We start from the raw sequence: 15,857 nt of genomic DNA, 5'->3' as shown, positions 1-15,857 counted from the left end.
GCTGGTATGTCACAGTGTAGAGACTTATTAGGATCAATCCGGACCTGGCTGTATCACAAGCAATGACTGCACAAGAGCATGGGGTGAATAATGGTACTTCAAAGCCTTTAGTGACTACAAATACCACCAGATAGGGACTTAGAGCAGCATGAAAGTAGCTGCTTTCTTTTTTATTGTTTTCTGCTTTAGCACAAGCTATTAAAACATGTAACTTCTGCAGTAGGTATTGGGAGGCAGATATTACTGTTAGTGAAGGTGTGTATTGGGATACAGAACTTTGTCTGACAGTTGTGTTTTCCATGAAGGTTCTAATCAGTTGATGTCTCCAATCACCAGTACACTATGCAGCATCAGTAGTATAGTGAGGGGGGGAGGCAGCTGATGGTCTAATGTATTGGAGCAAGAATCATAACCCCCCCTAGCCTCCTGTCACAGACTAGTAATGGCCCTGGCTGATTGCAGATGGTGAAATGATTTGTCATGCATTGAATTGCATGCTTTCATGTGTGTGTATACATATATATATATATATATATATATATATATATATATATATATATATATATATATACACACACATATATCTATATATATATATTTATCTATAATTTTATATATATATATATATATATATATATATATATATATATATATAGTTGTAGAGGTGGGAGGTATACTGCCACTTCTCCTACTGCCTTTTAGTGTGTGTGTATGTATATATATATATATATATATATATATATATATATATATATATACACATATACACACACACATATATTCAGTGAAACCTCAAATAGTACTTGTTTTAGCATGGAGTAGATTGATGGGAGATTGGCAGATTAAGGGGGTGTTAGATACTGGATACTGTCTATGTCTGTAACTGAGGTCTAATCGGTTGGTCTTCCCTGCATGATGTCTCTGTCAGTATTGTCTCTGTTTTCATAGCTCCCATTTCCATTTCTAAACATTTCTAATATTGGAAACTTATTTGATACCTACAGTGAATCACTGATGTTTCCACATTTAAAATCTGTTTTTGCTAATCCATTATTAAACATTTAGTGTAAGTTATTAGAACCTTGTGGAAAGTTCTTTAGTGCTCAAGCTAAAAACGGTTTCTGCCTGTTAATACTCTTGTTTTAAACTAGATACATGAGACAGATTATTGTTACTTTAATGGCCCGTTCATATCTCTAGCAGAAAGTGTGAGTCTTACAGATAACAGATAAGGCATGTTTGTCATCTCCATCATTATCTTTTTATATTCAACCCTGGGGGGTCTCACAATGCAGATAGTTGGGGTCCTCTGCAGAGAACATATATAGATGACATTTCTCTATTAGTTTCAGATGCCGTTGTATTTAACATGTGAAATGGATTTCTGGGGTTACATTCCTAATTTTGCATGACTGCTTAAATATAGAAATGTTAGAGCTGTGTTGTTATACACAAGATACTGGAAGTAGGATCAGATCCATCTCTTATACCTCATATGAAGTCTATTTAATGCGGTAATCTGATATTATTTTTATATGACATTTTACCACATCTAACCTCTTTGACACTTCCGTATTCAGTTCTGATAGTTGGCTTGAAGTTTACATACCGTCGCCTGGTTCTCCGGCTGTGTATATCCAGTCTTGTGCGGGAAGTTCAGGACTTGTCCCATGTGTCTCCACACCGTAGGATTGACAATCATGTAATGTGTGTATGTGAGCTCTGTACAGAGCCAGTCATACTGTCAATAAGATACACTTCACATTAGAAACCCATTATAACAAAATAACCTCCAACAATAAAAGTCTAGGTATGTTTATTTCTATATAATATGTCAGGGATAGCTATATATGTCTGCTACAACCCAGTGGGCTATCTATCTATCTATCTATCTGTCTATCTATCTATCTATCTGTCTATCTGTCTATCTATCTATCTATCTATCTATCTGTCTCATATCTACCTATCTATCTATCTATCTCATATCTATTTATCTATCTATCTATCTATCTATCTATCTATCTATCTATATGTCTCATATCTACCTATCTATCTATCTATCTATCTCATATCTATTTATCTATCCATCTGTCTGTCTCATATCTATCTATCTATCTATCTATCTATCTATCTATCTATCTATCTATATGTCTCATATCTATCTATCTATCTATCTATATGTCTCATATCTACCTATCTATCTATCTCATATCTATTTATCTATCTATCTATCCATCTGTCTGTCTCATATCTATCTATCTATCTATCTATCTATCTATCTATCTATCTATATGTCTCATATCTACCTATCTATCTATCTCATATCTATTTATCTATCTATCTATCTATCTATCTATCTATCTATCTATCTATCTGTCTGTCTCATATCTATCTATCTATCTATCTATCTATCTGTCTCATATCTACCTATCTATCTATCTATCTCATATCTATTTATCTATCTATCTATCCATCTGTCTGTCTCATATCTATCTATCTATCTATCTATCTATCTATCTATCTATCCATCTGTCTGTCTGTCTCATATCTATCTATCTATCTATCTATATGTCTCCTATCTATCTATCTATCTATCTATCTATCTATTCATCTGTCTGTCTCATATCTATCTATCTATCTATCTATCTATCTATCTATCTATCTGTCTATCTACCTATCTATATGTCTCCTATCTATCTATCTATCTATCTATCTATCTATCTATCTATCTATCTATCTATCTATCTACCCATCTGTCTGTCTCATATCTATCTATCTATCTATCTATCTCTTTCTACCTTTTATCTATCAAACTTTATCTGTTATCTGTAGAACTCTTTATCTGGTATTTATATCATTCTGTCTATTCTCCTTTATCTATTAAATCATCTATATTTTATATATAATACTCTTATCTTTTCCCTATCTACCTCTCTCTATATGTTGTCTGTCTATGTATCTCTAACCTATCCCATATTAATTTGTCGATCTGCCTCATTTCTATCTATGTGTCTGTCATACGTGGGCACATACCAATGTACAGCTGGCACCCGTGTCTATCTATGTGTCTGCATAAGTGGGCACACACCAATGTACAGCTGGCACCCGTGTCTATCTATGTGTCTGTCATAAGTGGGCACACACCAATGTACAGCTGGCACCCGTGTCTATCTATGTGTCTGTCATAAGTGGGCACACACCAATGTACAGCTGGCACCCGTGTCTATCTATGTGTCTGTCATAAGTGGGCACATACCAATGTACAGCTGGCACCCTTGTCTATGTAGTTATTTTAATAGATCTCATTTAGAGCGATCTCTGCCAGCTTGTTAGAGTTACAAGCTGGCTGCTAGTTCTGTCTACATATTAATCCTGTAATAATGTATTCACAGCTAAACTGTGCTGAAATAAAGCATTGGAAGCCTAACGCACTGTTGATCCATATTTCCCTGTCCGAGTAAATCAGATTATATTTCCTCATTGCTCACAAGTTGAGTTGATTTTATACTTCCAGGGAAAAGTTTCACTTTCCACCCCCAAGCTGTACATGTTGGATTCATTGAGATGACGGTTTTAGTGACCGGCACTTTGATGAGTTCCATGAAAACGATCAAGAAGTTTAATGAAAACCACAACCTTTTTGGCATTGAGGCGTGAAACCCATCAAGTTTCCTTTATACAATTCATTGCTGGACCCCGTGAGAGGGTATAAGAGGTCTTATTCCGTCTTCTGGGATCCTTATCTCATTGAAGGTTTTTAGACAAGTGCATTGGTATTCCTCACCCCCCGTCTAAGTAATTATGCACTGCCTATGTTTAGATCATCCAGATAGCAGTGCACTCTGAAATTTCCTGCGTTTCTATTGCCAGACCATCTGGAAAACATGTCTTACGCTCAGACGTGCATTTATGCTTTGCAGAGGCTGTGTTTGCGTGTGAGAACCTCGAGCTGCATGGAATGGAATGACGATTATTAACTCTTATGGACTTTTGAGGGTTTGTTAGAGGGAAGCTTTAGAATTATATATAGTCAAGGTAATTCGTTAAAAGTATGTTATTGGATGATGGAACGTAGTGCGCAGATTTAAAGAGCTGTTCCTAGGGAAGTTCTAGTGTAGAACTCTAGTTGTCGGTCATTGAGTTGTAAAGTTCTTTGCGTGCTCTGGGGTATAGCAGAGAGGTCCAAATAACTCCCTTCTTGTTAGCCAAATCTGAGCCACTGAAGAGTCATCCGTTTAGGTGTTAAAGATCTTTCTATGCATCGAAGTCTTGGTTAGAACGAAATCGCTTGTCATAAACCCATTTGTTTCTAAGCAGGGAGGTTGTTCATGTGATGTCTTGTTTGTTGCCAAAGAAAATTCTGACTTAGAAGTCTGTTTTGTCACACTTGCCAGTGTTAAGCTGAAACAGACTACCCACCAGCGTTCTGGTAAACACAAGCTGTGAGCACGCTGCATCATACATGGGGTTTGTTTTGCAGAAAATGTTGGTGCTGTTTAATGTATATAGTTAACGTGCAGCCATCGCCTACACTCCGTGCCTGATAATGATCATGTCAAAAAATGGGTATGTCGGAAAAGTAACAGGACTTGTTAGAGTCCTGCTGAAGGACCAGCTTTGGCCAATTCAGCAAGGCACGGAGTGGCCAACTTGGACAGAGATCCTGTTGCTGAGGTCTTGGTGCGATGGGTGGGATCGTAGCGTGTGTGGTCAATGTCATTTATAGGCCTGGCCTGTTTGTGCGTCAGCTGCAGACTGCTGTGTTTTTTTCGCTGCAGACTAAATTGATCACATAAATTCTAAGGGAAATATTTAAGACCCATCGCAAAATATGAAAGTTAGTTTTCAATCCTCCTCGCATTGCTAAAGATTGCACTAACTTTCATATTTATTAAAAAGAAAAACTTCACACGAACAGCAGTTCAGAAAGTGCAAAACTCACCCTTCACTTACCTCTTCTCCTCCTGTGCGATGCCGACTGAGATGATGTTTCCTCCTTCCAATCCCTGTACGCTTGAGCCGACCGAAAACCTCGGGTATGCGCACAGAGATTCTGGACTGCAAGAAGGTGAGTCATGTGACAGGGAGGGATCACATGATTCCTCCACACATGTGCTGTACAGCTCTGCTCTTCGGAGCAGACCTGCCATACATGCCAACTCTCCCGGAATGTCCGGGAGACTCACGAATTTCAGGTAGATCTCCTGGAATCCCGGGAGAGCTGGCGATTCTCCCGCATCTGCCCACTTCACTGCCCAGTGATGTAATGCTTGTTTGGGGTCGTTTTACCACTGTGAAAAGACCCAAAACAGGCATTACGTCACTGGGGGCAGGACCAAAATGACGCGAACCGCGAAGCCACACCCCCTACGCCCATACACCCCATGTGCCCTCCAGGATCTCCTGGACCCGGCCAACATAAGGTTGGCAAGTATGCTGTCAGCAGTGAAAGTTTTCAATTATGTTAACATGATTGAAAACTTAATTTTGTTCATTGGTGAATAGTGTTACTGAGCAGGGCCCATACACTGTTATGGGGAATGCTCAGTAAACCGAAGAGAGATGCAAAGCAGCAGATAGCTATGCTACGTTGATAAATTACATTTTTGCGGTTAATCCCCAAAAATATCAGTTTTCGGGGATTTATCAGGGGGTTATTGATTGATAAATAGACCCCTAAGCCACAGAAGAGGGTGTGCCGCAAGGCCGTCTTAATAGTATTATAGGCCCTCATGCAAAGCAGGTCACTGGGGCTCTACCTACATAATCATTCACAGGAATAAAAATGTAAATTATCGATGAACACATTTTTGCGTCAAAGGGTGCAGAACAGAGTCATAGAAAACACGAAACAAAGCCACTGTCCCGTCATAGCCTTCAAACTATCATTGCGCTCCATTCCATCCGACATTGACTGTTAAAAATATTATAATAACTTTATTATAGTTTTACAGCTTCAAAAAAATTTATGTTTGTTGATTTTCTCTTTCTTTTGTACAATTAGTACGTGTACGTTGTTTTCGGCAACGTCAAAATCGCAAGTGACAGATAACAGGTGATAATGAGGTGATTAGTCCATCTAAACAATAAAGAGAGTTTGAAGGTTGTGAATAAATCTCCCGGAATAATGTAATGAAAATTTAGCAAGCTTATGGAGCCCCTATGCTCGTGGGGCCCCTGGGCAACTGCCCAATGTGCCCATGCGTTAAGATGGCTCTGGTGTGCCGCAATTCTTGAGCTAATTAAATAAAATAACTTGAATAGTTTGCAAGCTGCTTGTATCGTCTTTGCCGTTGAACTGCCCTGAATTGCTCCGTTTAAGTCCATCTTGGCATCTAGTGAATAGGTTTATGCTGACGTAGGATCTGACCTAGTGGAGAAATTGCCGTTTTCAGCTGGTTGACGGCTGAAGGTAATTGACCAATTAGCAATGTTTATTTAATATTAAAATAAATCATTGGAGCCGCGTAGCTCGTTTTATTTGTGGAATGTTGTGTCACTTCGTGTTTTATTAGTAAATAAAATGAGAAATTGACCAGTTAAGTGAAATATATAGGTGGCTGGCACACACAGGTGATGGGGGTGATTACCGGTACCACACAGCGCCCCTTGTATTTAAGTTACAGGGCTTGTGATGTCTGCACAGTGCTGAATGGCACCTGTTTATTGGGAGTGAATGGGAGATTGTCCTCATTTTGCCAATCACTGTAACAGGCAGGTCCTGGTGGGCGAGTGATGAATGAATGTGCTGGGAATTTAGACTGTAAGCTCCAATGGGGCAGGGACTGATGTGAGTTCTCTGTACAGCGCTGCGGAATCAGTGGCGCTATAAAAATAAATGGTGATGATGATGATGATGGGTGTGTTGGAACCGTGTACCTGTCTCCTGCACGGAGTGGAGGAAGTCATTTTGGGGGCTGTACGGTTTAGCCTATCCATTCACTAGTGAACTAGTGACATTAGTTTGTGCCTCATGCCTCAAAGATGTCATTATTTTTAATTATTATTACCATTTATTTATATAGCGCCACTAATTCCACAGCGCTGTACAGAGAACTCACTCACATCAGTCCCTGCCCCATTGGAGTCTAAACTCACTAACACACACACAGACAGAGACTAGGGTCAATTTGATTTAGGGCCAATTAACCTACCAGTATGTTTTTGGAGTGTGGGAGGAAACTGGAGCACCAGGAGGAAACCCACGCAAACACAGGGAGAACATACAAACTCCACACAGATAAGGCCATGGTCAGGAATTGAACTCATGACCCCAGTGCTATAAGGCAGAAGTGCTGCCCTTATAAATCATTGATCTACCTATGCTATCTCATGCTTCATTCCTAGACTGGCTCTGCCCAATGAGTGTACGGAGCAGGGTTGGACGGTTGTACATTGTATTTGGTAGTGGCTCATCCACCAGTGACCACGACAAAATGGTGCCCCATGGTAACAGCTCATCATTACTCTCGGTGTGGACAGAAGAGGCGACGCTGGATAGAGATGAGGAGCGTTGTTTCCCACTGTGGTTTTTTCCAGTTCCATTTAGCTCACCTGTCTGGATGGGCCCTACAGGACCCAGACATCAGAGCTATGATTTTATTACAATCCCTTATTTAGCTGCAACACTGTGCAATCAAGGAAACTCCCAGAGCACAGCATGCTGTCTACAAACTGGTGGATTTATAGATCACCAATGTCCTGTATGAAGTAAGGACATACAAGACAAAATAACAGTAGCAAGTCTTCCAGACACAATGGGACTGTACCTGCTTTAACCATATAATTAACTTTTTTATAGATATTATAGCGTTGCTGCATTTTTCTTATCTTTATTTCAAGCCATGAACAGATGCAATTCTCCAGTGTTCTCTTCTACTTCTGTACTATCACAGTACAAGCAGTCGTACAGATAGGACGGGGACCAACTGGGGTGCAGTTGTGTTTAAAAAATGCTATTTCAAAAGCCATCGAAACCACATTTCAAGGGCAAGTCCGTATGACAGGCATCAGTTGTACTTATGTTTGGAAGGTCCCTCTATTGACCTCTCCACCTTTCACCTGTGTTAAATGCATTGAATGGAGCTGGTTGTGTTCAGAAAACCACAATAATCCCAAACACAAGTGGGTATAGGGTCATTAGTTTCCATTTTCATGCACTATGCTATAGTTAGTTAAAAAATTAAGGCTGACGCTAGTGGGTATGAATGATGCCTTTGAGTGCAATTTGAACTTCAGTTAGTATAATGTTACCGCCAGGATAGGAGCGATGATTGCATTCAGAATATGTCACAGTCGCTGCTTCCTGGGAGAGGTGAAACATCTTTGAGAATTGCATCCAGTGAACGGGCCTGTCCTGGACACAGTTGATGGCGGCTGTCATCGATATGGCAACATATAAATGCAGAAATGGGGAAAGGTCTTACACTTTGTGACATTAACATAACACCTTCCTCTCATTCATCCATAAAGGTGCTCTCCTTCAATAATCTGTTCATATGGGGAGACTGAGGGGCTATACCTAAAATAACTGTAATTTTGTGGTTAATTTAATCTCGTGTTCTTTAGCTGTATGATCTGCAGCAGCCACAGGCAGGGCCAGATTAAGGGAATGGAGGCCCCTGGGCTAAGGGGGCCTCCATTCCCCCGTGAGGGCAAGTGATACGAGCTGACCCCCCCCCCCCCCCCCCTCTCCGTGATCCGAGCTGCCCCCCGGCACTTCCCTCCTTCCCTCCTTCTCCGGCACGCTGTATGCTCTTTACTGAGGAGATCTCGTGAGAGTGAGACTGACGAGATCTCCCCAGTTAGGAGAATACAGGGCGCCGGGGGAAGTACTGCAGTGAAAGTGCTCAGCAGCACTGATCGGGCTGGGGGCTCCCCCGCCCCCGACCGATCGATACTGCTGCTGAGAACTTTCAAGGGCCCTCTGGATGCCATAGGCCCCTGGGCTGTAGCCCAGTTAGCCCTATGGTTAATCCGGCCCTGGCTACAGGTGTAAGTGCCGACTGATAGTGATGACTGATACCGCATTGTCTTTGTATTAAAAGCTACATGTATGTGTGCCACTAGATAGCACAAAACGTGTGCATGCAAGTAAGATATACTATAAAAAGGCATTGTATGTACAGTACACATTAAGAAATTCAGGATTTATGTGTTTACTAGAAAATAGTGAAAGGAAAAAAGGGCGCTTCTTTAAATTAATGAAATGTGTACAAGTGTATAAAATCATTTGAAACGGCAGCCAAGGACAAATAGGACCAATGTGCAAGTGCAAATAAAAGAAAAATGTTGTCCGGCGCTCAGAAACAAACAGAATTTAAAAATCACTGTGTCAGCATAAACATAAAGGAGAATTTTGTGCACAATATAGCTATATTGGGGTTAAGCTCACCTGCCGGACGTCAAGGCATCTCCTGTAGGTGAGTTCCTAAGCTAGTGATACAAATTTACATTCAGGGTGTTCCATTTAAAACCTTCCCCTGAACCTCCATCTTATAAAGCCTGCAGCACCTTTGTAGGGAGTGGTCAACTCCCAAAAATGTAAATTTGTATCACTAGCTTAGGGACTCACCTACAGGAGATGCCTTGTTTGTGTTACTGTTTAAAAAAAATGAACAAAAAATATTTTATTTTTGCAAATATTTTTTTTAATGATTATAATGTTGAGTTGTTAATTAACATCTTTTTTTTTTCCTGCTTTCTGATAAGACTTTACATTGGACATATGTCTGCATTTGCATATCCTTCAGTCTGTTCTGTCTAGTAACGTATAGCCAGAGGGTACGTGTACCCAGATTGAAATGGAAACCTATATTGAGATCCGCTTGGATCTAAATACAGTCGGAACTGCGCTCAAGTTCCGTGCTCGGTTTTTAAATGCAACTTGCATGCAGGTTACTTCGGAAGAGGAGTCAAGGCCTTTGTCTTACATCACTTTGGAATGTGTGTGAGGTATTACTATTAATATTATTATCATAATGTCTATACAGTGAAGGGATCCGATTATAAACAAGTTACTTAAAATGACATGAAACAAAAGGTAATGCTGGCCCTGAAGTATATATATAACTGCTGTCTGCATGGAGGTATGTAGTAATAGTCTGAGTCAGTGTCTGCCAGTCTCTGAGATAAGTCCTCTGCAGAGAATGGTGGAATCACAGATGTGGAATGTGCTCAGTGAACTCTCCTCAGTTTAACCTGCCCAAATACTGCAAATAGCCCCTCCCTACCTCCGCTGGGACCCTCCCTTAATTGAGGCCGGGATGCTGGGTCGCTCTGCTCTAAATCTATGGAACGGATGGCTTATTACACCAGATGTGAGCTGCTGTGAGTGTGATCCGGCTCCCGGCATCAGGTATTGGAGTCTTGGTGTCAGTACTCCCTATGTGCTACATATGGGGCAGGTTATATTAAGGGGAGGTTGTCAAAAATGGAAAACCTTTTTACCCACTCCCTGCAGAGATTCAGTTGTCGGCAATGTGCCACGCGGACATCACGCCACACACGTTGCCGGCAATTACGATAGAAATCTCCGCTCATTTTCCCTCGCACCTCTAAGGAAAATGAGCGAAGATTCCTGTCAAATCTCCGCCGTGAAGTGTCTCATGGACGTTCTGGAGTCACTTTACGACTAATTGAATCTCTCCTAAGTACTGTGTCTGTGAAAGATTGGATGGGGGATATGACTAAACGTGCTTTACCTATTAAAATTTCACCAATTAGTTGTCTTTTAAATGGCTATTCCCCTACAGTATACAGCTAAATACACATTGTTTTATATATATATACAGTGCTTTTTTTGTAAGAAAAAAGGTGCCGGAACACAAATCACGTTGTCAATCACTGTACACACACTCACACACGTCAGTTGTGTAACAAAACATAACGGTCACCGACCCGCATTAAGCTCTTAGCGCGCGACCACACGACCAATCACAAGCTGAGCAGCGCCACAAGCCGAGCAGTGCCATCACAACCAGTGCGGACGAAGTACGCATGCGTCGGACACACAAGCAGCACGCATGCACCGTTTTAATGATTTTGCTGCTGACCTGCTACGCTCGACAGGGCGATTCAAGTCCATGTGGACCAAACATCAAATGTTCAACAGTTACTTTTAAAAATTGGAAAATCTGTCGAAAAAAGGTGCCGGAACTCAGTTCCGGTGAGTTCTATAACAAAAAAAGCATTGTGTATATATATATATTTGAGGATCAAAGTGGTTAAATTGTTAAACAATGTACATAATTTTCATGCTTCCTAACCAAGTTTAACAAAACATGAGAAAACAGCAAGTGTGAGCAGACCCTTGGCACACGTACACATGGCTTCTTTACTGTCCGTGTGTGGTGGTGGTTATCACAGACAAACTGAGTTTTGTCTGAAGCAAAAAGCAAAGCATTCATGGGGCAACCTCTCGTCTTCATTCTGGGAATGACGGTGTCTTGCCCTACGTTTGGTTCCTAGGACCACATTGTTTGGGAAACGTACAAAGTATCTACTATATAAATGCCTAGTGGTGTGTGTGAACAAAAAAAACAACAAGCTGCAGCGCCACCTGCTGGGCAGAGTTATACACTGACCTATATATTTCTTGAAGGAGAAGTGACAGTTGGGAGTGGTTGGTGGTTGCCGGGGGTGACAGTGGGGAGTTTTTAACACCTTAAGTAGCTTGATGAAGGATGTGGCGATGAAGATGAAGGATGAGGTGATGGAGAAAAATGATGAGGTGGTGACATGTGGACAAAACCACGTTAAAAAAGGGCGCTTGCGTCGGGAAGTAACGCTCTTCCCCTGAGGAGGCCTGGGCTAGGCCCAAATGCATGACAAGAACCTTTTTAACACCTTAAGTAGCTTGATTTGACTAGAATGCATGAGTATCATGCACGGGTTAACTTGTTTGTTATATATATCTCTACTGTTATCATGAAGGCTAATGCCAACTAAATATATACATTTAATTAGTGAAAACAAGGCGTGCTCCTTTAAATGAATGAAAATCATTTGAGAAAGTGCAGCCAGGACAATTAAGACCACTGTGTATGTGAAAAACATTTTGTGTTAGACATACTTAACTACTCTCCCGGAATTTCCGGGAGACTCACGAATTTTGGGGAGTCCTCCCGGACTCCCGGAAGAGTAGGTAAACCTCCTGGACCCTGTAAAATGCTGAAATTCACGCCATTGAATAGCGGGGGGAAAGGCTTAATCACTTCATTAAGCTCCGCTCCTCCGCTATTCAATACCTTGAATTTCTGTATTTTATGGTAGGGGCGGGGCTATAGTGACGTAATGATCATCACGCCCCCTCCTACCCTCTGTCACATGATCTTTACTCCTATATCCCGGAGTACAGAATAAAAAAGTAGTTATTAGAGCGCCTGACTATATAGTCACATACACAGAGTTCTTAATTGTCCTGGATGCTCAGGGAAGATTTTAATTGTGACACCCTGAATATACATTTGTTTCACATGCTAGGGGCCTACAGGAGATGCCTTGACGTTGGCGATGTGCTTATCCCAATATAGCTATATTGATTCTCCTATTTATATATATTCTGACACACAGTGATTTATATATTGTTTGTCTTAGAGCACCAGATTATCTTTTCTTTTGTATTTAAATATTAACTTTTACCTAAAACCCCACTTTCCCCAGCTAGGACAGCCGTCAGTGTCCCTTCAGAGGCGTTGGATGGCTCTCTGTCCCTGGCTTTGAGAAATGGAGACGACTTATCATCATCATCATCATCATCATCATTTATTTATATAGCGCCAACATATTCCGTAGCGCTTTACAATTGGGGACAAACGTAATAAACTAATAAACAAACTGGGTAAAACAGACAAAGAGGTGAGAAGGCCCTGCTCGCAAGCTTACAATCTATGGGACTTATATTGAACTAATGCTATGTGAGCTTCTAACTCTGGTGCTGATTGGACAGAGCCAGTGACTGTTACAAGCTAACACAGATTATTCTTCTTTCCTGTTAGTAAATGAGAGAAAGTGGTATATTTACTAAACTGCGGCTTTGAAAAAGTGGAGATGTTGCCTATAGCAACCAATCAGATTCTAGCTATCATTTATTTAGTACATTCTACAAAATGACAGCTAGAATCTGATTGGTTGCTATTGGCAACATCTCCACTTTTTCAAACTCGCAGTTTAGTAAATCTAGCCCAAAGAGTTATCCTGAACTGTGGGAATTCCTAAAATGGGATCTCCAGGGTTGAGAGATGGGGAATAGGTAATAATTAGTGATAAGGAGATGTTTTCCTTTGTATAGGACATATCTTTTGCTTTTTTGTGTGTTATGCAGGTTAATCCCTCCGTGGATCCGATGAAGCGCTGCAGACCATCACGCGGTATTTCTGCTGTCAGATCTCTCACGCCAGAGTCTGTGCTTCCTACACGCTGAATTCTAATTCCACACAGTCCTGATGGTATAATTAAAAAATCAGCACAGATTACTCGGTGGCTACAATTGCTGCTGGTTTCTATTTCCTGAGGCTTGGGGATTTTTTGCGTTTCTGTTTTGACCAGGCACGAGTTGCTGTCTGGGTCTCTAAGGAGACGCATTTGCATTGCTTCTGCCAGCTGGCTCCTCGGCAAAGCTTTTTGATTCTCAGAGGAGGCTGACAGACCAAACCGCCTCTGGGTTCAAATAGTAATTACCGGTGACTGGAAGACATGGCGATGAGAGATCAGACAATGGGCAATAAAAAATAAATTGTGTTTGCAGGACACAATGGAACGACAAGTTGACACTGATGATAACGGAATGATTCGCTAATGGAGGCAGCCATTGTTGTGGGCTTAACTTATGTTTAGCCTGCGGGTTCACTGGGAACTGACAACACTGAGCCACGAGGCATCGATTGCCTCGTGGCTCAGTGATGTCACTAGGCGCTGATGATTTCATAGGCTGCATTTTCATAACTATCAGTAGAGACCATAAAAGGTTAGTTGGTGGGCACAGACCTCTGTGCTCGGAGGTGGCAGAGATCAGACCCAAGGCTTATACTTACAGTGAGATATTTTATATATATATATATATATATATACATATATATATATATATATATCATAACCCTCCCGGAAAGTACGGGAGACTCCCGAAATTCGGGTCAGTCTCCCAGTCTCCCACGAGAGCTGGCATTTCTCCCGCATCCCGAAATTCCGTTGGTAAAATGACGCAATTCACAGAGAATCGCGCCATTTTGGCCCCGCAACAAAACAATCATTTTACTCGTGGGGGCAGGGCCAAAATGACACGATTCGAGGCGCCCCGCCCCCTCCCGTCCATTAGTCACGCCCCTCACGCCCCTCTCCCGGACGTCGCCTAGTAGGCAAGTATTATATATATATATATATATATATATATATATATACATATATATTTATTGCACCTCCCAGGAAAGTGTCATTATAGGTGTAATTTTGCCAGTGTAATAAAAACATTGAAATCTACGTTAGTGACAGATGTAACAAAGACAATCCCGATGCCTATACACTTTCATTTCTTATATGAGATGCAAATGAGGTATGAGGATCATGTTTTTTCATCTAGCACACAAATACCCGATAGCTTTATTTTTACACTGAAATTTAAAGTTGATCTAGGACATAAATCTGTCCCCACATTTTAAATTTACCTCCCCCTTCAATGCAACATGGTTTTGCCAAGGTCAAGCCAAAGTCAAAGTTGCTCTGTTTTTTTGCTTTTCAGGCCCTAAATATTTTATCTTCCGTCAGCTTGTGGAAACTACCTATATATTTGTAGCTATTTTAAAATAAGAAAACATGTATTTTAGCCGTCTCTTCTCCTTCAGTGCTACTGTCTAATAAAATAAGTTATTTATTTTTGTCCATTGTAAAGACCTGGAAAACCAGTGCAAGAGGACCTTCTCTAACTTATACACTTTTTCTGTGTGCCTGCTGTAATCTGACATAGATAACAGTGAACAGAAATAGGCCTAATATCACTTGTCAGCTCTCACTCTCCTGGGCTCTGCAGGAAGGTTTGTTCAGTATAAACTTATCTGTGTGTGTCTATTTTTACATGTTTTCATATATAGTGATTCTGTTTTTGAGATGCAGCCGTTTTGTTGAACTTCAGGGGGTATAATTACTAAACTGCGGGTTTGAAAAAGTGGAGATGTTGCCTATAGCAACCAATCAGATTCCAGGGCCTGATTCATTACGGATCTTAACTTGAGAAACTTGAGAACTTATTTCAGTCTCCTGGACAAAACCATGTTACAATGCAAGGGGTGCAAATTAGTATTCTGTTTTGCACATAAGTTAAATACTGACTGTTTTTTCATGTAGCACACAAATATCAACTTTAAATTTCAGTGTACAAATAAGCTATCAAGTATTTGTGTTACATGAAAAAACAGTCAGTATTTAACTTATGTGCAAAACAGAAAACTAATTTGCACCCCTTGCATTGTAACATGGTTTTGTCCAGGAGACTGAAATAAGAAGTTTCTCAAGTTAAGATTCTTAATGAATCAGGCCCCTAGTTATCATTAATTTAGTACATTCTACAAGATGACAGCTGGAATCTGATTGGTTGCTATAGGCAACATCTCCACCTTTCAAACCCGTAGTTTAGTAAATATACCCCCAGGTCCCAACTGATACTGCTTGCTTTTGTAAATAGAAGAATTAGAGGTTAACACTCTTCCATGATGTCAATATTCCAATAAAACTTTAAAACGGTGCCAGTATAAGTACAGTTACAGTATATATTACTGTTTAAATAACACCTATTTTGCCCCTATATCAGCTAGAATATGAGCACAATGTATATCTCTATTGCCGCTGTAACAATTACATTAGTTTCT

At 40.7% G+C, this 15,857-nt stretch overlaps 1 protein-coding gene across 1 annotated transcript in view; it reads left to right on the top strand.

Moving 5' to 3' along the window:
* SLIT1 (slit guidance ligand 1) overlaps window positions 1-15,857 on the top strand; it is a 247,506-nt gene that overhangs the window by 1,017 nt on the left and 230,632 nt on the right. The window lies entirely within an intron of this gene.

This window comes from Mixophyes fleayi, chromosome 6 (assembly GCF_038048845.1).
Source record: "Mixophyes fleayi isolate aMixFle1 chromosome 6, aMixFle1.hap1, whole genome shotgun sequence".
Classification (NCBI taxonomy): Eukaryota; Metazoa; Chordata; class Amphibia; order Anura; family Limnodynastidae; genus Mixophyes; species Mixophyes fleayi.
The sequence above is the reverse complement of the archived record's forward strand: the minus strand, read 5'-3'. Positions and strand labels throughout refer to the sequence as shown.